At 39.7% G+C, this 24,605-nt stretch overlaps 1 protein-coding gene across 17 annotated transcripts in view; it reads right to left on the bottom strand.

The window, feature by feature from the left end:
* The window catches only part of LOC122541729 (myelin transcription factor 1-like protein), a 558,875-nt gene that overhangs the window by 411,239 nt on the left and 123,031 nt on the right, over positions 1-24,605 (bottom strand). The window lies entirely within an intron of this gene.

Genomic DNA, 24,605 nt, shown 5'->3' with positions numbered 1-24,605 from the left:
TGAGGCGGGAATTGAACCCAGGTCTCTGGCGCTGTGAGGCAATAGCGCTAACCAATGTGCCACCATGCTGCCCCAGAATGAAAGATTTGTTTCCTTGATTTATCCCAGTGCCTTTCCTTTAAAAGGTTGTTTACAAACCACAACACTGCGATGGCCGGGAATCGAACCCGGGTCAACTGCTTGAAAGGCAGTTGGTATATGCTCACCACTATACCACCATCACCCCAACAGAAATAAAAAAGAAGTAAGGGCATTGAGAGGTTCAAATCAATAATGAGACCATTAAAACGGAGATACTGTCAGACCAGTGTGGAGCAGTGAGAACAGGGGTGATGTGTGAATTGGATTTGATGTAATATTAGCGACAAAGCTTTGGAGAAGGTCAAATTTACAGAGGGTGGTGCGTGGAAGGCTGCGTAGGGAGCCACTGGAGTGTACAACAGAGCCTACATTGTGAGGATCAGCAACAATCAGGAGTGCTTAGATTCATAGAGATGTACAGCATGGAAACAGACCTTTCGGTTCAACACGTCCATGCCGACCAGATATCCCAACCCAATCTAGTCCCACCTGCCAGCACTCGGCCCATATCCCTCTAAACACTTCCTATTCGTATACCCATCCAAATGCCTCTTAAATGTTGCAATTGTACCAGCCTCCACCACTTTCTCTGGCAGCTCATTCCATACCCATATCACCCTCTGTGTGAAAATGTTCCCCTCAGGTCTCTTTTATATCTTTCCAATCTCACCCTAAACCTATGCCCTCTAGTTCTGGACTCCCCAACCACTATTTACCTTATCCATGCCCGTCATAATTTTGTAAACCTCTATAAGGTCACCCCTCAGCCTCCGACATTCCAGGGAAAACAGCCTGTTCAGCTTCTCCCTACAGCTCAAATCCTCCAACCCTGGCAATATCCTTGTAAATCTTTTCTGAACCCTTTCAAGTTTCACAACATCTTTCCAATAGGATGGAGACCATAATTGCACGCAATATTCCAACTGTGGCCTAACCAATGTCCTGTACAGCCGCAACATGACCTCCCAACTCCTGTACTCAATACTCTGACCAATAAAGGAAAGCATACCAAACACCTCCTTCATTATCCTATCTACCTGTGACTCCACTTTAAAGGAGCTATGAACCTGCACTTTAAGGTCTCTTTGTTCAGCAACACTTCCTAGGACCTTACTATTAAGTGTATAAGTCCTGCTAAGATTTGCTTTCCCAAAATGCAGCACCTCGCATTTATCTGAATTAAACTCCATCTGCCACTTCTTCTTTCTTGAACAGCCAAATGGAACATGAAGGGGTTGGCCTGTATCTGAGGATCATAATGATCCCCATAACTTGCACAACAGAACCCCTGAGAGGGTTGTAGTTCAGCTTTGAAGGAGAACTTATGGCTGTCTTGCAAACAGCTATACTTACATTTCACTGACGGACATTGTACAGTGTGCGATGTACTACAGGCCAATTTACAACTGATGGCTACCTTCAATAAAAGTTGAAAGGCCAGCTGAATAGAGGGAAGTTGCCAGTCAGTCAATGCAGTCACCGAGTTCACTCAGATTAGGTTACAAATGAGGAAAATCTTGCTGTTATCAGGAGCAAAGTGAAGATTAATGAACTTGACACTTCTGCACACATTTCATTTCAGGTCCATCGACCACTGCACAAACCTAATCTGGGAACTGCAGCGGCCTTGGGAAGGTGCCATTTCAAGCATTTCGTACAACTATTGCCCTTTGCACATAATCTTTCACTGGAGCTAAGATGGAGATAGGAAATGAAGAACAGAAAATGGATGCAAAGACATCCAGGCCATGGTGTTCCTCTGCTGTTTACGGGGTTATTTCTGCAATCTATGATCTACAATTTGAAGAGTAGTTGAGTTCAAATCCTTCTCATTCAAAGCTAAATACCATGTTTAAGGCTCTGTAGCTGAGGACATTCAGTTATCCAGTGAAATATGTGCTCCCTGTCTTAACCACTTTTCAGCAGAATGAGTGATGAATCTGTTGTCTCCTGAAAATTTGGCAAGTGCTGTTTGCTTAATACATGAGTGTACAGTAGGCTACCTGAGGTGACAGATGTTTCTTTGGCTTATTTGGAAGAATCGCACAGCACAAAAGCTTCAAGTTGATTTAGCCCTCACATTAACTTATATTTACATAGCACCTTTCAAGTAATGAAACATCCCAACATACTTCAAGGGGGTGTACACACTGCAAAACTTGATAGAAAGCAACATGAGGCAATATTAAGGCAGACAACCAAAGATTTGGTAAATAGATAAAGATTAAGGAACATCTAAGAGGAAGGAGTGATAGAGAGGCTGGGACTTTTAGTAGATGAGTTCATAGAATTCCTTCAGTGTGGAAAGAGGCTATTCGGGCCTGCACTGAGCCTGTACCAAACAGCATCACACCCAGACACTACTCTATCTCCGAAACCCCACATTTACCATGGCTAATTCACCTAGCCCGCACATCCCTGCACACTATAGGGCAATTTTGCATGGCCAATCCATCTTTGGACCGTTGGGGGAAACGCTGCACCTGAAGCAAATCCATGTGCTGTTCTGAGTTCCAGCGCTTAGTGAGAAGACAACTGAAGGCACAACCACCTCTGGCTAAACAATTAAAATCCAGAGTGAACTCCTGCCACTGATTTCCTCTCCAGCATTCCGCAGTAAGCCACCTCCTGCCATTGTTAATCTGTGAGCCTCAGGGACACACATTATGGATCCTAAGCCTTGAGTGACTGTTGTACTGGAAGCATCCACCACTTCCCCAGTGACACCATTGTTCAATACAGTAGCTGGCCTCCAACTGGCTGCAAGCTATTCAAAGGGGAAAGTGAGGATTCACCCACATTCTACCCTCAGGATCCTTGATCCCATGAGAAGGCACAAGGTGTGGGTGAGCCTTACTAGAAGTAGGGCGGGGATCTTACTGGCTCTCCAAACAGCAACTAAGTCTTGATGGTCACCACATGATTCTGCCCCAAGGATGCTGATAAAGCTAGTATTAGAGTAGTGCTGATGTGTCAGAGTTCTGGGAATGTAGATCACAGAAACAGGGAAAGGAGAGAGCACAGAGATTTGAAAATGAGAATGAACATTTTCCAATTAAGGTATTGCTTGACTGGGAGGAAAAATAAGTCATTGTGAACTCAAGTATGATTTCAAGGTTGCACGGAATTGGTAAGGTGCTGAGGGAAGCTAGTTGGATCAGAGTCTGCATTGACTCTCTGACCTTTTGACTCTGAGCCAAACTCCTGCCTTATCCCTGTGACCCTGCACATTATTTCCATTTCAATAATCATATCCTCTTCAACACATAACCACACTTCCAGGTAATGCATTTCATGCTTGTACCACTGACTATATAAAAAAAAAATTATTCTCACCCCCTATTTACTTCTTTTGCAAACACTTTAAAATCATGCTCTCTGGTTCTCAATCCTTTTAAATTGGGAACAATTTCTCATTATCTACTCTGTTCAGATTCCTCACAATTTTGAACGCTGGTATTAAATCTCCCCTCAGCCTTCTCCTCTCAGTCACAACATCTCCATCTACCTTCATGGGTTCAATTCCTGCACTGCCTGAGGTTACCATAAAAGTTAACCCACCAGTCACGTCTCTCTCTGATGAGAGAGGAGCTCCACGATATGGTAAGAATATGGTGACTTAACATTTACACTGCTCCAGCTGAGGTCTGACCAGTGTCTCATATACGTTCTGTATAATCTTCTATAAATAAACCGTAGAATGTTATATTATTCTTAGCGAGTTTTGAGAAGATTTGTTGCTGAGGTTGAGGTTTTGGATGCAGGTTTGTTCGCTGAGCTGAAAGGTTCATTTCCAGACGTTTTGTTACCTTACTAGGTAACATCTTCAGTGAACCTCTGAAGCAATGCTGAAAATTCCTGCTTTCTATTTATATGTTTTGGTTTCTTTGGGTTTGTAATGAGGGTGCGGTGAAGAATTTCTGAAAGGGGTGACAGTGACTGATGTAAAGGATAAATGACCAGAACTTGAAGGGAGACAACCTTGAACAATATCAGCAACCATTGAGAACAGAAAAGGGAATTTAGGTGGTCAACAAATTAAAGACAATAGTGTTAAAAAAGCAAAAGTACAAGACTATATAACTGGAAAATTGCTTCCTCTAACACATGAAGAAGAATTAAGTGTGGATGGAAATATCTTTCTTCAAAAAACACTTTTATCAAAAATCTCTTTCAAGAACATATGTGGACAAAGTTCCAGGGTCTGGTGCTATCAGTTTGTTCATTGGCCTGTCACAAAGCCTTGCCACAATTCAGTATGGTTGTGCAGTACAGTGTGGGGTACCTAAACCACGTGGACTGCAGCAGTTCAAGAAGGCAGCTCACTCCATATTCTCAAGGACATCGAAAGATGGACAAAAGTGCTGGTCCGGCAGCAAGGTCCACATCCCATTGATTGTATTTTTTTTACAGAACATATTTTCTGTATTTCAGTGAGGCCAGTGGAATAATACCATGCCATCTGCCAAAATTAAACACCACAAAATGCAAACCACATCTGTCAGGGGCGTAAAGTTTTATGCAGAATTTACCCGCATAAGTGAAACCAGTAATAGAGATGTACAGCATGGAAACAGACCCTTCGGTCCAACTCGTCCATGCCGACCAGATATCCTAACCTAATCTAATTCCATTTGCCAGTACTTGGCCCATATCCTTCTAAATCCTTCCTATTCATATACTCATTCAGATGCCTTTTAAATGTTGTAATTGTACTAGCCTCCAACACTTCCTTCGGTAGCTCATTCCAAACATTAAATTTTTCCAGCTTTGACAAAGGGTCAGTTAGACTCGAAATATCAGCTCTTTTCTCTCCTTACAGATGCTGCCAGACCTGCTGAGATTTTCCAGCATTTTCTCTTTTGGTTTCAGATTGCAGCATCCGCAGTAATTTGCTTTTATTAAATTATTCCCCCTCACCCTAAACCCCTGCCCTCTCGTTCTGGATTCCCCCATCCCTGGAAAAAGACCTTGTCTACTTATTGTATCCATGCCCCTCATGATTTTATATATCTCTATGAGGTCACCACTCAGCCTCCGACAATCCAGGGAAAAGAGCCCCAGCCTATTCAGCCTCTCCCTATAGCTCAAATCCTCCAACCCTTGCAACATTCTTGTAAATCTTTTCTGAACCCTTTCAAGTTTCACAACATCCTTCCAATAGGAAGGAGACCAGAACTGCATGCAATATTCCAACAGTGTCAGGTACAGCCTCAACATAACCTCCCAATTCCTGTACTCAATACTCTGACCTTGGAAAGCATATCAAATGTCTTCTTCACTATTTTATCGACCTGCGACTCCACTTGCAAGGAGCTATGAACTTGCATTCCAAGGTCTCTTTGTTCAGCAACACTCCCCAGGTCCTTTCGATTAAATGCATACATCCTGCTTTGATTTGCTTTTCCAAAATGCAGCACCTCACATTTATCTAAATTAAACTCCATCTGCCACTCCTCAGCCCATTGGCTCATCTGATCAAGATCTGCTGTACTTTGAGGTAACCTTCTTCGCTGTCAATTACACCTCCAATTTTGGTGTCATCTACAAACTTACTAACTATACCTCCTATGTTCACATCCAAATTATTTATATAAATGATGAAAAGCAGTTCTTGAGTCATGCTACATAGAAAGAGTTAAAGATTGATAAAAAGGTACTGGAACAACAGATCAATTAATCCAATGTTTTCCATGCACTATACATCAATGGATTTGCAAATATATGACAAAAAAATACATTTTTAGATATCTGAAAGGAAAGAGAGAAGCAAAAGGAGGACACAATGGCCTAATGGTATTATCAGTGGACTATAAATCCAGAGACCAATGTAATGTTCTCAGGAAATAGGTTCAAATCCTACCAGATTCAACAAAAATCCAGAATTAAGAGATTAATGGTGAATGTTTTAGGGTGGCACGGTGGCTCAGTGGTTAGCACTGCTACCTCACAGTGTCAGGGACCTGGTTTGATTCCCATCTTGGGCAACTGTCTGTGTGGAGTTAACACATTCTCCCCGTGTCTGCATGGGTTTCCTCCCACAATCCAAAGGTCTGCAGGTCAGGTGTATTGGCCATGCTAAATTTCCCATAGTGTTAAGTGCATTAGTCCGGGGTAAATATAGGGTAGAGGAATGGATCTGGATAGGTTACTCTTCAGAGGGTCGGTGTGGACTTGTAGGGCCAAATGGTCTGTTTCCAAACTGTTGGGAATCTAATCTAATCAAAAGCGGAATTGGATTGCTGGAAAAATAAGGCTGCAGAAGTAGTAATGGGGAACAAGGAAAAGATGGAGGTACTGAATAGGTACTTTGTATCAGTTTTCATAGTGGAAGACATCAGCAACAAACCAGAACTTCAAGAGAATCAAAGGGCAGAGGTAAATGTAGTGGTGATCACTAAAGAGGTGCTGGGGAAGCTGAAAGGTCTGAAGATCAATAAGTCACCTGAACTCCAGAGAACTGATAGAATAGCTGAAGAGATTGTAGACACATTGGTGGAAAGCTTTCAGGAATCATTGTAGTCAGGAAGAGTGCCAGCAGTCTGGAAAATAGCTAATGTAACAGCCCTATGTACGCAGAGAGAGAGGTAGAAGTCAGGAAATTACAGGTCAATTAGCCTGACATGAGTTGTTGCTAAGATTTTAGAGTCCATTACTAAGGATGAGATAGCAAAGTTCTTGGAATTGCCTTCATAGAATTCTAACAGATTTGTCAGGGATGATCTCCCTTTTGACAAAGTCATGCTGACTCAGCTCCACTTTTGCCATGCACTTCCAAGCACTCCAAAACCTCGTCCATACTAATGAATTATAAAATCCTACCAAGAAACAAGGTGAGGAAATGAAGGGCTTCTCATATGAGGACTGGTTGAGGATTCTGGGTCTGTACTTGATGGAGTTTAGAAGGACGAGGGAGATTTCATTGAAACTTTCAGGATATTGAGAGCCCTGGATAAAGTGGATGTGGAGAAGATGCTTCCACTAATAGGAGAGACTAAGACCTGAGGGCATAATCTCAGAGTGAAGGGACAACCCTTTAGAACTGAGACAAGGAGGAATTTCTTCAGCTAGAGAATAGCTAATCTGTGTCACCCATTGTTGCAGTGGGCTATGGAGTCCAAATCATTGAACGTATTTAAGACAGCGATAGATATGTTTTTCATTAATAATAGGGTTCAGAAACATACCAGCCATGATTGAATGGTGGAGTAACCTCGATGAGTTGAAAGGCCTAATTCTGCTTCTGTATCTTATTGTCTTTCTGGCAGATTCAGTTAATTTAAAACAGAGCAAAAAGTTAGTTAAGTCTGGTTTTATGTCAATCTTTAGGCAAACCCCTGAAATGGGCAGGCAAGAGGCAGATGAAATTTTACACAGAAGTATGAAGAGATTCATTTTGCTAGGAAGAAAAGACCAATGCAATTTAACAGAAATCTTCTGAAGGAACAGAGAGAGGATGCATATAAACAAATCTTTGAAGGGAGCAGGACAAACTGAGAACTGCTTAAAAAGGAATATTCAGAGCCTGATGTACAAATGGAGATACAGAGTACAATCACAAAGACGTTATGCTGAAGCTCATCAAACCAATGGCTAAACACCAGCTGAACCAATGTGGCAATGTGAACATCAAACTTTAAAAAAGGTTTTCGCAGCCTTTGAGACTGTGCAGAAATATCTACTTAAGAGATACCATGGATGAAACAATTCAGCATGATGTTTGACAGGAGAGAGTGGGCTTTGTCTCTTCAGGACAGAAAAGGTTAAGAGTAGAAACCAAAAGAAAAAATGCTGGAAAATCTCAGCAGGTCTGGCAAGATCTGTAAGGAGAGAAAAGAGCTGATGTTTCGAATCTAACTGACCCTTTGTCAAAGCTGCTTTATCAGAACTTTGACAAAGAGTCAGTTAGACTCGAAATGTCAGCTCTTTTCTCTCCTTACAGATGCTGCCAGATCTGCTGAGATTTTCCAGCACTTTCTCTTTTGGTTTCAGATACCAGCATCTGCAGTAAATTGCTTTTATCCAAGGTTAAGAAGAGATCTGATAGAAATGTTCAAAATTATGAAAGGGTTTTATGGGACACAAAACCAGGGGTCACAGATTTAAGATAATTTGTAAAAGTACCAGATATCAGGTGAGGGAATAAAAATTAAATAGCATGTTGGTGCGATTGGGAATGGAGTGAGTGGAAGGTACAAAGAACCAAATAAAATACGGCTTTGAAACAGACCATTCAATGTCTGTGCTGGCTGAATAAACTAGCAAATTTGATGCCAACTTTCAAAGGACATAAATGAACAGCTGAAATGTTCTGCACCATGGGGATAAAACAATGGTGTGGGACTGATTGAACAGCTGGCACCAGTATGATGGACTGAATAGCCTCCTTCTGTGCTGTAACATTCTATTATTCAAGATGCATGAGAAATTCTAACATTGAATATTAAAGCTGGCTTAGACGTACTCCTATATGCGCTAAACCGTGATAAATAACTGACATCTAGTGTACAAGACGTCCTCATAAATGACTTTGTGAGCCATATACAGAAGAATTTCTTACAAGTCACTTTCATCATACATTTTGCATGGTTACAGAGCAGCTCTGCATCAATATAAGCCATGTAATATGAATGAGGTGTGAAAGCACCTGAACTGAATTTAAGTACAGGGTATGGTGTCACACCATTTCAACTTCATGCCACTTTTAACTGTGAAGTTTCAAAGTCAACAATTCTGCAGGCATTTTGCTAAAATTAGCACTTGACATAAATTGGACTGCCATTAAGCAGAGTTTTGTACTGCCAGTTTGTGCAGGTCTTGACTTGCCCTGGCCAGAGTGTGATGTGGAGGTGAGAGTGTAACTAAAGTCACACATTGTTTTACACAGGCATGTTTAAATACGTTTGGAATTACACTGTATGGAGATACTGAGGGGGTGAAAAACAGATTACAAGGCAGTAATCCTAAAGCGTTATTCAGAAATAACCACAAAAAAAATTTGGTTGCCACGTTAACCTGAGACTGAATTACTACCTTCTCCATCCATCATTATTTTTCATGTCATGTGATTTTTGTTTTAAAATATCTGCTAGCCTCATCACTTCACGACTGCAGTTTTCACGAGGTGAAACCCCAACCAGACACAACAAGCTGATGATGTAATCTTTCATACACCGTCAGGCCACTGACCCAAATTAACACTGGATCTCACATTTTTTTAAAGGATGAATGACAAAAGAATTCACCATCTTTCATGTAATTTGAGACTGTCGCATACTTGCAGAGATCAAATGTTTTTAATAAACAGTGAGGGAAGCTTGAGTAGTTTCTGAGCATCGTCCCCAAGAGTGCACTGATCAGAGGAAAGAACGGTTTTGGAAATGTGAAATAAAAACAGAAAAAAGTTGCATAAAAACAAAGCAGATTAGTCAATATCTGATAGAGGAATAAATGCAAATGCTTCGCATAAAGTCATTGAGTTATACTGCACAGAAATGGACTCTTTGGTCCAACTCATTCATGCCAAAAAGATATCCTAAATTAATCTAGTCCTATTTGCCAGCATTTGGCCCATATCCTTCTAAACCCCACCTATTTATATACCCATCCAGATGCCTTTTAAATGTTGTAATTGTATAAGATTCTACCACTTCCTCAGGTAGCTCATTCCATACACACACCACCCTCTGCGTGAAAAAATTGCCCCTTAGGTCTCTTATAAATCTTTCGCCTCTCACCTCAAACCTATAACCCCATACCCTCTAGTCTTGGACTCCCGACCTTGGGAAAAAGACCTGGCCATTCACCCTATCCATGCCATTCATGATTTTATAAACCTCTATAAAGGTCACTCTTCCGCCTCCAATGCTGCAGGGAAAATAGCCCCAGGCAATTCAGACAAGCATACCAAACTCCTTCTTCATTACCCTGTAAAACTGCAACTCCACCTTCAAGGAACTATGAATCTGCACCCCAAGATCTCTTTGTTCAGCATGGTAACCATCAGTTCTGATGGAGAGTGTGCCAAACACATCAATAGAATTAGCCAGAAGACAGAGACTTAGTGGATATTGATGTACACTCACATTAGTGTATATGCACTAATTGTACAAACAAAATGAATTTCATAGGCTGCAAGTGCAATTTTGTTGTAATTTTTTAAAATAAAACTGTCCAGACATTTAGTTTCCACTTTAACCAGAGGTGTGTATGATGAAGGCTTGGGCTGCATTTAAAGTTTCACTTCATGTTCCTCTCATTTGCATCCATGCAAACAGGTTTGATTTAGCATTTATTGACCAATGAAACTGTGCTATAAGCAGATTCTTCTAAGCCTACAAACTTTAAACAAACTGTAAACCTTAGGGTAAAACAAAAAATAAGAAAATTAAGCACAAATGATAAGAGTGTGCTTTTATGGTCAGACTTCCATATTGAAGGAATTATGGTTCAGTTTGATACCCCTTATTTTGTAAAATAATTAGCTGGTAAGAAAATAAAATTCCTTTCACAAATAATATTATTTCCCCATAAATAAATGTAAATTCAGTGTATGGAGACTTCCAGTGTGAAACTTCACTAAATAAATGGGTGTCAGGATATTCAGACCTGCACTGATGTCCAATGAGGGTTCCCACTGGGAGATGAAGTTACCCTTTAGTATAAAAGTGATACTGGTATCTCTAACTGCCAAAATATTTAAATATACTTCTTAAATATTTAACACAGGCTATTCCATGAAATGCTGCTCATAAAGATGATTAAACTTAGTTTTCTTTCTTCAGCTTAATGATGTAATTTCAAAAAAACACGTACACATGTAAAAGTTGTTTTGTCTGGAATTGACTCTTGGTAATCTAAAATAAACTAGTCATTGTTGTCCTGTCCCCTGTCCTCCTAAGAAATTAGGAATGCTGAAGAGAATCTAGGGAATCTGGGAGAGTCAGGCATTATGAAATTTTACAACTGGATAAAGCTGTACAAAATGAATTTTAAATAAGCATTGAAGGATTCCTAGGATTATAAAAACATTGCTTGAGTTAACTGTGGATTCTGTAACCAGATCAAGTTTTTAAGCTCAGGTAAGGGAGAGAAAATGGATAATTTAGGAATTACTTCCAAACAAACATGCAAAACAAGCTGCCCAAAGAAACATCGGGCAAAACCAATGTACAACATGTAGCACTTTTAATGTGGTAAATCTTCCAATACACTTCACAGGTTTAATATGTAGAATATTTGACATGAAGTCAAGAAAAGAAATATTAGATCAGATAACCAAAAGCTTGGTCAAAGAAGTAGGTTTAAAAAATATCTTAAAGGAGGAAAAGTGAGGACAGACAGAGGGAGAGAGTTAATGTGAAGGAAGTGCCAAGCTTTCATGTCCAATGCAACAGAAGGCATAGCCATCAATGGTGGAACAATTAAAATCAAGCAAATATAAAGGGCAGAATTAGATGAGTGCAAATACATTGGAGTATTCTGGGACAGGATAAATTTACAGAGACAGGGAGGGTTTGGAGAAGCTTAAAGCCAAAGAGAGATTTTAAAATAAAGTTGTTGCTTTATTAGCTGTCAACCTAAGTTGATGAGCAAAGGGGTGATAGGAAAATAGAACTTGGTGTGAGTTAGGATGCAGGTGCAGTCATATTAATGAAATAATGGGAGTGCAAGTTTACAAATCTCCAGAACCCAGTGATGTTTACCCTAGAATGCTGAAAGGAGGAGCAACAGAGATAATGGGTGTATTAGTGATCACCTTTCAAAATTCTATTAACTATGCAACAGTCCCTGCAAATTGGAAAGTTGAAAACGTAACTTTGTTGTTCAAGAAAGGAGGGAAAGAGACAATGGAGACCTGTTAACCTGACCTCAGCAGTGAAGGAAAATACTAGAATCTATTACAAAGGATGCAATTACTAGGTGTTTAGAAAATAATAATTTGATTGGCAGAGTCAACATGGGTTTATGTAGGAGAAATCATATTTGACAAACCTGTTAGAGATTTCTGAGGATTTTATAAACAGAGATGATCCGGTAGAAAAGATGGATGGGATGTATTTGGATTTCAAAAAGCTTTTGTTAAAGTCTCACACAGGAAGTTAATAAATAATATTAAAGTACATGGGATTGGTGATAATATATTGGCATGAATTAAGGATTGGTTAACATGTAGAAAACAGTGGGAATAAGTAGTCATTTTCAGATTGACAGGGGTGACCAACGGGGTTCTGCAAGGATCAGTGCTTCGGCCCAAGCCATTCACCATCTATTTTTCGACACTTCAACCCTCCAAAGTGCATACAACCCAGATCCCAATTGGTGGGAATGAGAATTGTGAGGGGGATGTTCAAGCGAATTTACACACACTGAGTTGACTGGGCAAGAGCATGGCAGATGGCATATAATGTGAATAAGGGTGAGGTTATCCATTTTAGTTGAACGAATGGAGATTTTCGGTATTTCTTGAATGACTACGAAGAGTTGATGAACACAAGTCATTGAACACTGGCGTACAGGTGCATCAAACAATTCTGAAGTCAAATTGTAAAAGTTGAGGAATTTACTTTTGTCACAGTCATTTGGGATAATATTTGTAGATTTGCTGAGAGCTCTCCAATGGTGGGAATGGAAACCTGATTAAAGGGTTTAAAATGTGGATTGCTGAAAAAGATAGATATTGTTTGAGAAGACGACAACAAATTCAAGGAAGGTGAAGGATGGTAGGACAGTTTTCAAGTGGAATCAAAGTTTTTTTTCTGAGGGCAATGGCGTTAGTAACAGATTTACGCCGGGGGAGGGGGGGGGGTAACGCAGCAGAGAGAGAACTGTTTACAATACTGGCTACATTGGGAATCAATAAGGCTGTCAGCAGTTTAGTGGGCATGGGATCAAGGGAGCAGGATGTGACAAGATAGACAAGATGAGTTCAGAGAAGGCGTGTGGAGTGTCATGACAACAGATCAGAATCCCAAAGTGCTACGGAATTTTGTTTGATTTTTAATTGCAAAATGTGCTTTTTGAAAGAGGACTGTGACAAATAATCAAAAAAGATTGCAGAAGTAAATTCAGTGCTGTCTGGCAAATTGGAATCCATGGAAGGTTGAGGCATGTGGCATGTGAGGGAAACTTCAAACAGACAGAGAGATGTAGGAGGAAGTAATCTCCTCCCCTCTGCTTGCAACAGAAAAACACTTCTGGCAGACATGGTGTGTTTTGCCCTTCCAAGATTTAAAACAAAATGGGTTAAGAACTGACTACAACGCTGTTCTGTGTGTGCTACTTGAGAGAAGGTGCACGAAGGAAAGATGTGCTAGTGGACTATGGTTCATATATACCACGCTGGGTACAAGTGCTGGCAAATTGTGAAGGTCACAGTTGAAGAACCACCCTCTAGTCACACCTGTGGTGTAGGTGAATGAACTCTCTCACTCTGTCCAGAAAAGTGGATTATTTTGCTCCAAGTGATACCAACTAACCACAATCAAAAAGAAACACGAGAAAAGGATTTTACTGGAGTGATCTGGTACAGGCAGTTGACCAGATGGTCTGAATCTTAGTGACAAAACAGTCCATTTGCTCCTTGCACTTTATTTTGGGTGAACGTGGAGGAGTCAATCAGGAACGATCCTGAAATAGTGAGCAGCTTTAACAGATGAAGGCAAGATCTGATAATCCTTTATGTGGCCCAGTCAGATCTAAAGGTGAATATCTACAGCAGATCAAACAAAGAATTGCAGACGCTGGAGGCCTGAGACAAAAATCAAAAAAATTGCTGGAGAAAATTCAACAGGTCTGGCAGCATCTGTGGAAAGAAAACAGAGCTAACGTTTTGAGTCAAGTGACTCTTTGTCAGAAATGTCTAAAGTAGTTGCATGCTGTCACTTTTCAAGTCTGCATCCCTTGCTCTTGAAGAGTTGAGATGAATGGACAAGGTGAAAAGTAGTAAAAGTGGATTTTTGGGGATTAGAGTATTTAAAGTGAAGATGAAGGTACAGTTGAGTAAATGAGTAGCTGCAGGAATGTGGTGGCAAACAGAGGGTCAAATGCTAGGCGGTTGTCTTTTGACAGTGCCATTGTGAATGAATTGGGAGCTTTTTTCTTTCCTCGGGCAAGTACAGAACCATTTGGGTGGAGACAGAATTAACAAAGTGGTTAGAGACAGCTTTAAGGCCTGAAAGCAGACAGAGAGAGAGCGAGAGAGAAATAGATCAAAAGGAAGCTGCATACTTTTGACGTAAGAAATTTGAGCAGAATGAGGGTTGGTGCGTTATTTTTGAATTTTGAAATATACTCTCCTGTGTTCCTATGTAATGGATGAATCATCTCATAATGAACATCAGGTAATAAGCATCTCAGACTTAGCTAATGGTTCATTCATACAAAAAAAAATTATCTAATTTTAATATCTGTTAAATCTCTCCGGTAACACAACAAGATAGAATTTCTGGAGGCTAAGCATAACTAGTTAGCCCTGGTACTTAAGCTGCCATGGGCTGATTTTTTTAGGCCATGTGTGGGGTCATTTGCAGACTTGCCATGTTGCACAGAATACATCTATCCATGACATTTTGGAGGCACATTAAGATCTGAAAGCTGGATGAGTTTAAACATCTGGCAGTCAGTCTGAATTACAGAACTAACTTAAGAAGCAGTTCCACATTGTGAGGAGATAATTCCTAAGATGAGCCTACCACTCACGTTTAATCATTTTATATTCAATACTGTTTCGTTCCTTCTCCATTTTCTTTCTGCTTTTGTTTCCTTCCGAAGGAAAACCTTTGCCTCTGAGTGGTGTGATTGTCTGGAGTCACAGACTATCAATGAATGTCTCTCCAAATGTGAAAGGAGAGGCATTCTGTGAGATAGAATCACTTGGTGCTGACTGTTCCTTCCCTGTAAAACATTCTGTAGTTTAGTCAAAAGTTGAAATCACTCATGAAGTCAAAGGATTGAGAGTTCACAGACCCATCTAGGATTAGGGTTTCAATCTCGAATACTGTGGGTGTAAGTTCAATCATCTGCTGCTAAAGATTTAAGCATGCAAAAAGATTGAATGCTTTGATATCGGTAAAGTAACTGGATTTATTGATTGAGCAATCAAGCATACAGCTTGGGGAGTTCCACTATCCACTTTTAGAGCAGAATCCTCCACATGACAGTACAACAAACTACAAAGAGCAAATTAGGGGTTGATTTCTGTGGGAGTCACCCATGCCATCCATTGTAACTTCAGCAGAGGATCCATGGAAACACTGAAGCAGCAGGTTAAAGTCTGCTGTTCCCTGGCTAACATCTCCGTCTCAGGCTTGCTGCAGTGAAGCTCAGTCCAAGCTGGAAGAATAACACCTTATTTTTCGCTTGGGGACTCTGCAACACTCTGGACTAAATACTGAGTTCACTAATTTTAGGGCCTGAACTCTCCCATGTCCTAGCCACCAGACCTTGTTATCACATCATCTGCCATTACACACTAATCATTGTTAGTCAGTAACAGTCTCTATTAACAGCTATTCACCCTCATAGCCAGATCATTATCAACTCCTTTGTCTGTTCTTCTCTCTCTTTGGGCTCTATCCTCACCTACCATTTACTCCTTACCTCTCTCCTCACGCTATCTTTTGCAAATAAACCAACATGTTCCTCGCTAGCATCACTTCTGAGGAAGGATCATTGGACACGAAACATTAAATCTGATTTCTCTTCACAGCTGCTGCCAGACCTGCTGAGCTTTTCCAGCAACCATTGCTTTTGTTTCTGATTTACAGCGTCCACAGTCCTTTCGGTTATATAATGTCTGCTAATATTGTTTTTCTACAGTATCCACAAATCATCCATTGAAGTTATAGCAGTAGTTCCTGAAAGTCCCAGTGAAAATTCAGCTCTTGAAATATTATACGGAGCCTTATTCTAACCTTGAGTGATCAGGGACAGATTCATGGTTCTCCAGCATTCTCCCATAGTCTCCTTATACTCTGAATATGAATATAATACTACTCTACTAGAGCTATCAACTCTTGACTGAAAGTCTCTATTGCCCTACTACCACAATTATGGGCTCTCCAATCTTGAGTCCAATTCGACTATCTAGGAACACAGGAACAAGAGTAAGCCATTCAGTCAGTCCCTTAAGCATGCTCTGCCATTAAATAAGATAATGGTCTATGTACTCCTTAATCCCATTTTCCTGCCTTTGATATCTATGTCTAACAAAAATTGATCTCAGTCTTGAAAGCTTCAAATCATCCATTGCATTTTGAAGAATAGAGTTCCAAAATTCTTATTACCCTTCATGTGAAAAAGTACAGCCTGATTTTGCAGCTGAATGGCTCAGCTCTATTGTTTACATTCCCCTGTTCTTTATTCCACCATTAGAGGAAACAGTTTCTATGCACAGAGAATCTAGCTAATATTTTAAGCACCTGAGTCGTCATGCATACTGCACATTGTGTACTCACTGAACTCCTGACTTTTCTCAAAGTGGAGGTGGGTTGTGATATATTTTCGCCACATTACTTGGCTTCCTTACATTTCAGTTGTAATCTACATTTGGTTAGACCTAAATTCTTTGAACCAAAGAAGAATTTACTATAAGCCGCCATATTTTGAATTAATTCACAATAGTAAATACATAAAAACAGTTCTGACCAAGCTATTCACTCAGGGTATCCCATTACATGCTAAAAATGCATGTGTATTGTTCATACAATTTAACTTTGAACAGTCAGCTAAAGTAACAGATTATTATTTTCTAGTTTCATTAGAAAATTGGAATATGTATGCCCATCTTCTTCATTTTGATTTTGAAGGTTTTGCTAGATGCGTTGCTTGGTTGACTGGAAATTGGCATCCTCCCAGTTGCATGCTGAAGTAGTCACGCTTCACACGTGGGGATTGATAGTGGGTTACGGGGGCTATTGGGGTTTATCACAGATGGACCTGATCCTGTCTTTATTTCAAATATTCATGTACAAGCATGTCAGAAATTGACAGCAATCTGGCTCCAACCCTGTAGCAGGGAAACTGAGGCTAATCGTTGAATTGCAAGACCGCATTATTGGCTGAATTCGTCTCATTCTGCACAAAGTAGGGCTCAAACCCCAGAGCTTTCCTGAACTGTATGGCATAATGCCACATGACGAAATACAATTCTTACTGAAACAGATACTCCAATACAATACTAAAAGAGGGCTTCACTATCAGTGAGTCATTCTTCCCTTTCATGCTGATGTGAAAAAAAGGAACTATTGTTAAGAGTAGGGGCGTTCTCCCAAAACTCCTGGCCAACTTCTATCCTTCAATCAACACAAAAAAAAATTACATGGTCATTACCATATCGCAGGTTGTAGGAAGTTGCACTCTACAAATTTCTCATAATCAGGCAGTGTCTACAGATTAAAAGTACCTAATTAACTGTAAAACACTTTGGTGTATCATCAGGATGCAAAAGGCACTTTTCTAAAGACAGGTTATTCATCCTCTCCATCATTTGTAAGTAACAGATACGATGCCAAGTGGTGAGAGCAAGGCAATGAGGTTAATTTTGGATGGACCAAATGGCCTTGTTTATGCTGTAATACTCCAGGAAAGATAATTATAAAACATACCCATGACTTTGATAGCTTTACCACATTAGTTTTCCTGTTGAGTATGAGGATGCCTCTAATTTGGTATGCCATGTTTTCCAGTTTACAAGTCTGCAGGAACACCACACGTAATGAGAAAGTGATACATTTGATTCCTGACACACAGTGGACAGAATGAAAGTGAATACAAAAATATTGAAAGAGCATTACCGTATCAAAAAATATATGGAATCATCCATTGGGTTGAACCTAGCTGCACATTACCTCCCAAAAATTACCACAAGGGATGAACTCGGATTTCACCAGTTTCCTCATTTCCCCTCCCCCCAGCCTGTCTCAGTCAAATCCATCAAATTCAGCACCGCCTTCCTAACCTGCAATCTTCTTCCCGACCTCTCCGCCCCCACCCCAGTCTGACCTATCACCCTCACCTTGACCTCTTTCCACCTATCACATTTCCGACGCCCCTCCCCCAAGTCCCTCCTCCCTATCTTTTATCTTAGCCTGCTGGACCAACTTTCCTCATTCCTGAAGAAGGGCTAATGCCCGAAACGTCGATTCTCCTGTTCCCTAGATGCTGCCTGACCTGCTGCGCTTTTCCAGCAACACATTTCCATCCCAAAAATAGATGGGTGATATTTAATCAGAGTTTATTTAAAATGCAAAGATCTGAATCAGGAAGCTAACTTGCATCAAGCTCCCAGTGCCACAGTAAAAAGGTTGGCCATTTAGCTATTATAATAATGTTGCGAGCCTAATTTTTAGTTTAAACTACAGCCTCAGGAAACTCATCAGTTTCCACGAGGTGTTAAGGGTTAAATTGAGAAGAGTTCCCTTACAGCAGTGATCTTGGGCCAAGAGGAGCGGAAGTGCTTCCTCCAGACACAAACTTGTTGGCTCCCTTGGTTCATTAGCAGATTCTCCTCTGCCGCTCCATTGTCATTAACCTTCAGGGCACCAGAGAACCCTCTTCAGGAGTAAGACCCTTTGGCCCAGCAACAAATCCCATATCCCTCCCTTCTTCCCTCTCATTCCCTCAAACTTCCCATCAACCCCAGCCTTATGAAACAGATTTCATGTCTAAAGGCCTGAAGCTTGTCAGTCAAGCTGTCAGAGGGTGGGAAACACACAGACAAAAAAGAATATATATTAAAAAATCATACATTTAATTTCAACAAGACAAGTGGGAACCCACTTTTCTGGATTTTCCAACCTCAGATAGCACCCCCTCACAAACAGCACACCTGCAAACTGAAATCTTGGCTATTAGTTCTGAAGCGACAGATGGCAAATGATATGTAATAAATGCCAAATACAAAACTTCAGACTTTGAAGAAAGGACAATAGAAAATCCTTCATTTGTTTCTTTCTGCATAAATAAATGTGAGATAAATTATGACTGATTTGCAATTTCAGCCCTTGGCTACGGAAACATCCTCATCATAAACTGGCAGTTTTTAAGAACTGCTGTATTTGTCATGTTCTTTCCACTGTATTTCTGTTACCATCTGAATTTGAAATGATTTTTTACCCTCCATCTATCAACCATTCAACATATGACCAAAATGCACAGGCAAACCTCTGCCGGCAAAATGCAAGTTGTAAACTGGGCACTCAGTAACACGGTAACACTTTCCTGGACCAACTGATTTTCTCTCATTGGGTGGCAAGAGCAAGTTCTGTGAAATGACAATAGCACTGCTCTGCATGATAAACAGACAACTGATATGTCAAATTTGCGGCTAATTCAGAATTACTATTAGTCTGCTGAGGAGATCTGCAAACAAACCTAGAACAATGACCCAGTATAAGTCAATGCTTCAACAGAAAAAATAGACACTAGACTGGAAATTGCACCACAATTATTCTTGATGTGAAATTCTTGCGCTGTCAACCCTTCTTCACTGGAAAATCACGAGGAATCCCATTTACATGTGTTAACAGGATTTCCAATTCTGTCAGAATAATGTGGTGTGGGTGACTTTCTGAGGAATTCCACAGTCAATGCCTAATTTCTAATGGATAACAATTTGCCTGAGAAATTGGCTCTTTGGAGGAGAATGATTTTGACTGTTCCAGAATTTAAGCCTGCATAAACGTCCATAGTGAGCACCATGATGATGTTCTTGAGATATACTAAAGGCAATAATAGACACCTTTGGGATTGATAATAAGTTGGTGTAACACGCTGCCTGCCTCTTAATGCTGAGATTAACTCTCAATCGTTGAAAAGCATCAACGAGAACGGGTTTGTCATTGCATGGTCATTTTAGATAGCTGGTTTTAACATTTTTATGATGTTGTATTGAGTTTTTGAACATCAACAATAAGCAACTTTGGTTCCCTCCTCCCCACAAGTGCTGGTGACCATTCGATATCCTACCTGAGATGACACTGTTCAATTCAAAGGCCTCAACTATTCAACTACCAGGGAGATGGCATCCAAAACCAATGTTGTCCTGACCTGACATTGCAAAGGGCAACAGGATCAGATAACAATCAGCATTGCCAATCTTGCTCAATTCTTCTCTCCGAAAGCAATGGACAATAAGGCCAATTTTATAGCTTGTATTGTCACCCTGTCTGAGAATAACTGTGCTGCACATCACACAGATTGCATTTAGGACTTCCTCCAGGTCACCTCAAAAGGTCACTAGGGGGACGAAAGCTGCCATTTTGTAAATTGTTGCCTGGTATCCTGAAATAAATCTGTACAATGTTTAGATATCAATGTTCATAACATGGGACAATTCAAACTGAAGTTCCAAACACAAAACTATTAAAAATATATAGTTACCAGAGATGTTGGAAAGATGACATTGCAGGGGCCAGTTATTTACAAAATGTCCAGGCAGTTGCACATTGCTAGACTTGTTTAAGGCAAGGGCTAAGGAATTCCAAATGTCTGACATCCTGGGAAGCATGAGTTAAGTTATGGAATGGATCTTGGTTCCAGAAATGCAGAGGAGAATAAAGAATGGTGTCACAGCATATGGCACATCATGCAATACTTCCTGTAGGAATTACAGTGAGTTTCTGCCATGGTACACAAGTCACACTTTCTTGATTAAACTAAAGTAAAACAGCAAAAAAAACAAAAATCTGCCTTGAGGAGTTACAGAATTTACAAATTAAAAGTAGGGAAAGTCTGTAGACAAAAAAGGCCTTAATTGCATCTTGTGCTTTACATAATATAATTGAGCATTCATGTAAAACAGCATTTCTGTGAGCAGTTACAAAAGGAATCGGCTGGAGATAGATGTTGATAATGAGGCAAGTTCCAAGAAAGAGAAAGGTTGGTAACTGAAGGTAAGAAAGGTATATTTTATAAGACAAGATTTATCTTATATTCTCAATCCAAACTCTCTTCCAGCTTTCTTTCATTTGCACCTAATTCTTCTGCAATGATAATGACCCTTGTTCCTTTGCCCCCTCCACTCCAGTCCTTAATATACTGCTATGTTATGCAGAATGCAGCAAACTACTGTGGTGCAACACAGCTTGTCTTAGTCAATTTGCAGGGAATCCACAGGGTGATCAAAGTACCAAGATGCCAAAGAGATTTCCGATGGTCCTTAGCCTTTTTTCATATGAATAATGTTCCAGGGTGTTGAGAGGAACACTGGGAGAGGTTTGATCAGTCAGGTGTGGAGATGGTGATTTCCTTACCCCCTAGCCTCCATCCTGTAATCTACTCAGAGGGTTGAGATAGGAAAGATCTTGGGACAAAATATTTATTGAAGCTGCCGGCGAATTTTTACAGAAACGTGCAGAATCTGTTAATGGTGATCACGCGAGTTGGTCAATGCTAACCCTACCCCATGAGAAGGAAGAATCTCTGTGCTCTGTCATTCAATAGTGTTCTGAACACAAGGGAAGCCAGTCTCAGTCACAAGTCCTCCACTCTAGATGCTGGCATCCATTGCCAATGCACTAGTTGGTTCTGATTAAGAAATCTTTGGTGACCTGCTGCACAATGCAAGTCTGAGAGATGGTAACGATGTCCCCTGAGGCAGTCTGAAAGGGGCATGAGGTGGAAGTTCAGAGTAGAGGTGAACTGTTGAGATTCCAGTGAAGGATGGTTCTCTGCTCCAGCAGGAGCAGGATGCTTCTTAAAAGGTTAACCACCTCCTGTCACATTGTTCTCCTAGGTTGTCCAGAGAAGAGATTCAATGTCTTCATGTTTGGTTGGAGGAGATTACCAAGATAGAGAGAGCTGAGGCCACTGAGAGATCAAAAACAAGAATGAGAATTTTCAAGGAAAAGCATCACTGACCAGGTGCCAACGTAAGTCAATGAGTACAGGGGTGATAGGGGAATGGGACTTTCCATGACTTAAAAGATTTTTGAATTATCTCATGTTTACAGAAAGTAAAATGCCAAAAATGCACTAGAGTTGTCAATTGTAAAGGAAACAAATATAGGAATTAAGGTTTCAGCACCAAATGAGATAAGACAAGGGCACAGTTGAGCAACAGTACAGAGATAGAAACATGCAGTCTTAGTGATGATGCAGCCATTAGAAGCTCACCTCAAGATCAGATGTTACACCAAGGTTGCAAACAAATTGATTTAACCTCAGATTGTTATTAGGGAGAAGGATGGAATCACTAATCGGGAAACACAGTGTGGAGTGGAGACTGATAACAATGACTTCACTATTCCCAATATTGAATTCGATACACCGATCACAAAAGCATAGAAACCATATTGATCAATATTAATGGGGCGCGTGTCCCTTTAAATTCTCTGACAGATTATCACTCAGTTTCTAAAGGCAAATTCATGAGGCTTTACTGAATAGGTTGTTTGCAAGGAATGCCTTGCATCTGAACAATTAATATTGCATCAGGATGAAACTAAGGTCATGAAACTGCTATTTAAAACTATTCTTTAGCATCCACCAGTTCCTAAACTGAGTCAGTTGCTCCATGAAAATCAGGAGTGTCTTTAAAATGGCAATGAACTGTGAGTAGATTCCACCCCCTCCCCAAATTTTAAAGCTCTATTTGCTCCTTTACTGCCAGACAGGGAAGATTAAAATTAATGTCCCGATATTTCAAAACACAGCTTGAGATCCCAATACATCCTTCTGTACAATGAGATCAATGCAACCTTTCCTCAAAGACTGAGAAACATTGAGACAGCCACAGATTTAAAATTGCTTTACTAACTTGAAAATAAATCTTATGTTTACAAGTCACTTATTTGGAGATCCTTACAATAGCTGTTTATATAACTCAATCATTCTCCATGTTGTATCAGCTCAGGATTAGAAAAGGTAATTTGGATTTAAACATCCCCTACTAAAAATTGTCGTTTGTTCAACTCATTCATACTTTGGAAACAACAATAGAAATGTTGATCATTTGACATCAACATTCTAACACAACTTTATACAGAACATTTCATGGCCAAGGAAGTACGGATTAACTTGTGAAAACTGCTGAGGTTGAGACTGGGGTAGTCTGTTGTTCGATTTTAACACAAGTAAATCGATGGAATGTAAGGAAGTAAAATAAATATGCTACCAACCACCCACAATTTATCCTTTATCACTCAAAATAACAGAAAGTGGTACTATGTAGTCCTTATATGTAAACAACCAATAATCAACTACCGATCTTGTTGGTTTACATGCAATACACATATGTACCTCGAGTGATTTATGTAATTTTATTCAACACAGTACAGATTTGGTTATTATTTTAGTTACTTGGAAATACTCAACTTTTTCAAAAATTGAAAAGCTCAAGGCACATGAAAATAATATTCCATACCTCATCATGACATGGGACTAAACTCAAAGTGAACCTCCAATCCAAGAGAAAGTTAAGCACCTATTAATATCTTAAAAATGTGCATGAAAAGTTTCAGTCTCTGGCGAATATACCTAACTCATTCAAATATCTATAATAATGCAGTAATTTCAAAGTGTGACTTCTTCTCTGCAAAGAAAAACTTAAGAGATTTGTCCGTTGACAGGCTGACAATAATACTGCTAAAATCATACCTTTTAATTTCCTCAATTTAAAGTATATTCACAAGGTGAGTGAAAAGAAATGACAGTCACAGGCACCAGTGTCGAGGATTTTTTAAACAACTTAAAAAAATACTTTGTATCACTGAAATAGAATGGAAAACACTGAAGGGAATGACTGCACTGGGTACTTGCTCAGATGGGAATAACACTATGGATAAATTTTGAATGAATTACATTGTGCAGTTTTGATCTTCTCTTTTTACAGTTTAAATAAAGGCCAGACACACTGTGACAAAAGAAGATGCGGTCTCTGTTAAAATGTGCAAAGACCTTGTGATTCATTTCAATGTAAAGAAAAACACATTGTCGTGCTATGTTAAATTTCAATTCAGTTTCGTACGTTGGACCTGCAATTTCAAGTACTAGCACAAAAGCTGTACATTATCTCTTACCATCATACACTGGTTACACACATAATGTTGACTCGTTATTTACAGTACCCAGATCTCCTTGTGATCATAGTTCTTCAATTTTGTTTCAAAACTGTTGCTAGGTAACATTATAAGGAAGCTATGGTCATGATGATAAGATGTTTAAATAACTAACTATGTGTTTGGCACTGTTTTGATATTCTTGCTTTTTCTTTCACTTTGTATTGCTAGTGTTCCTGATCTATTTATAGTCAACGAGGAAGCTGTACTAAATACTAGGATGTGTAATTCAATGAATATTTAATTTGACATATGGTGGAATTCTTCTATATGCAATAAGTTAAAGATAGTGGAAGGGAAAATTCTACATTAACCATACGTAAATAGAAAAAGGCTAACTATTTTATTTCTCTATAAGGGAAAGGAAAACTGTGATTCAGAAATGATTTCTATCATTTTCCATTCTATTTGAAATAATTTATCAATACTTGGACTCCAAACTATGTTTTTCTTTAAGTAGCTATT

The sequence above is a fragment of the Chiloscyllium plagiosum genome, unplaced genomic scaffold, assembly GCF_037043375.1.
Source record: "Chiloscyllium plagiosum isolate Xiang-an unplaced genomic scaffold, Cpla_swu_hap1 HiC_scaffold_3, whole genome shotgun sequence".
NCBI lineage: Eukaryota > Metazoa > Chordata > Chondrichthyes > Orectolobiformes > Hemiscylliidae > Chiloscyllium > Chiloscyllium plagiosum.
The sequence above is the reverse complement of the archived record's forward strand: the minus strand, read 5'-3'. Positions and strand labels throughout refer to the sequence as shown.